The 2,150-nt window shown below is 35.2% G+C and overlaps 1 protein-coding gene across 1 annotated transcript in view; it reads right to left on the bottom strand.

Annotated features, from left to right (window-relative positions):
* LOC106877346 (thioredoxin domain-containing protein 11) overlaps positions 1–1,605 on the bottom strand; it is a 77,546-nt gene extending 75,941 nt beyond the window's left edge. The window contains exon 1 of the mRNA XM_014926227.2: positions 1,526–1,605. The gene's annotated coding sequence lies outside the window, so the exon portion shown is untranslated. The remainder of the gene's footprint in view (positions 1–1,525) is intronic.
* Positions 1,606–2,150: the final 545 nt, after the last annotated feature.

Here is a 2,150-nt window from a genome sequence, read left to right as displayed (position 1 = left end):
ATATATATATATATATATATATATATATATAGATATGCAGAATTCTCAGTATGTTGGAGAAGCAGGTTACTGTCAATCCCTATATATTTATGATTATATATATATGTACATACATACTGGTAGATAGATAGATAGATAGATAAAGCAATGGTAGTGACACGATTTGCTAAAAATGTTGAGACGACGACAATGAGAAAGAAACAAGAATATTTCAAATTCCATTAAAAATCATCAATAATAATATGAAGAAGAAAAAACTGCATTTAGTTTTGGGTCGATTCTAGTTCCAGCTGATTGTAAGAAATCAATGTTGATGTTTAACATGAGGTCAGTTCTGATTTGAGCAGGCCTTAATGATGAAAGACGGCAAAAACGTTCTAGCGAGGGCTAACCAACCACGACTGCATTATGGAATTATTTAATTTTTGATAGCAGGAATTTGGCCGTTATTTCTAGGAGGTCGACCACCGCATAGAGGTTGTTGCCCTTATTGATTCGCTCGTGGAAGGATGTGTGTGTAAATGCAGTTAGTGTTTTATAATTAAATTACATATATTCAAAGTATATATCTGTGTGAACACACATATATATGATCATAAATGTGGACATATTCAGAATTATAAACTCGTATAGATCTTAATTGCGAATGGTTAACCACTGAAACTAGTTTATATATACTAGTAATATCCTTGAGAAATGTAAGAATCCCCCCACACACACACAATAACCAATTCTGCCACGCGTACATGACTCCTCTACAGACGAGCCAGCAAGAGTCTGTATGTGGACGTTCGATTTCCTAAAAATAGCTCCTAAATATCCCTCGAATCACTCTGCCGTCTCAAAAGGAAAGGATATGTTACAAAACGTAATCTTACATATATTCATAAGAAAGAAGGAATGGCCGCAGCTCGAATGTCTTTGATTATATGAGTGATTGCGCAATCAAGGCTGACCTGGGGTTAAACAACTTGACTCTTGTCAAGATAAATTCTTTCAAATGAAGACGATAGCCCTAGAGGAGTAGCTTTCTAGGAACAGACAACGCGACTCGGTTTCGATTTCCCGTAAGCAGATCAGAACACAGGGAACGAGGTATATGGGCCAGTTAGCATGGACCCATGATTTTTTTTTTAATGTTACCCTCTACCCCAGGTTTATAAACTAAGGAGAAAGGTCTTTTGATAAAGAACGATATATAAACCGTTTTTAGTTTCATTTATATTTTGTTCTGCTGGCAATACATCACATACATTACATGTACATACCAACAACCGATGCATAAATGATATGTATTTAACGTTAATTACTAAAAATACTGAGTAATTAAAAATTGTTGATAGCAGTGGTGAAGGGCATACACTCCACAACTGGCCCGGATTTATTAACAATATTGTACGAACCTTGTCGATAAAAATCATTCTACATTACTAGAAAAAATGTTTATGGTGTTGGAAAAGGCAATAAACATCACATGTTATTCACCCAAGTCAGAAATATTTGTTAAAGATCATATTTCTTGTACCTATTTTGAATATTTCTTGTGGTGATTTATTCATACGTCTTCCATCTGGGGCCCATTTATTAGCAATTACTGCTGCTCTCTATCCAGGAACTGCACATAATCGAAGACTTTAACACAGAACACAAATAAATCATATATTTATACGAAGAATGAATAGAAAGCGGTAAAACATGTTTTAGTTTGTTGTAAGCAACGGACATCGTCGGTGTTGTTATGAAACGTAATTAAATTTTATAACAAACATCGTTAATTTAACATAATCACAATAATTCGGTAATTATGACATTTAGCCAAAGGTCAGCGATGATCAAAGGCGTTCCGGCCACGACCATATGATAAATCCTGTCTTTCAGTCGCAGTATCCAAGATGATTTCTAAAGAGAGAAGGATGTAATTAGAAGTAGATTTAACTGCTATTTCTTCTAGCCGGTCGAGCGAACACGGTTCCCCTTGTGTTACTTTCAACTGCAACATTATTAACCCCATTGGTGTTGGGTTTTATCAATGTCAGCTGGAGGATTATTGTAATCTAATTAATGATCATATTGCCTGTCTGTTCTACCAAAAACAACGAGTATAGTTCCCTACCAACATCCCATTTTTCCTCTCTACAGACGAACACAAC

This window comes from Octopus bimaculoides, chromosome 2 (genome assembly GCF_001194135.2).
Source record: "Octopus bimaculoides isolate UCB-OBI-ISO-001 chromosome 2, ASM119413v2, whole genome shotgun sequence".
Taxonomy (NCBI): domain Eukaryota; kingdom Metazoa; phylum Mollusca; class Cephalopoda; order Octopoda; family Octopodidae; genus Octopus; species Octopus bimaculoides.
Note: the sequence above shows the minus strand (reverse complement) of the source record. Positions and strands in the feature narration are given on the sequence as shown.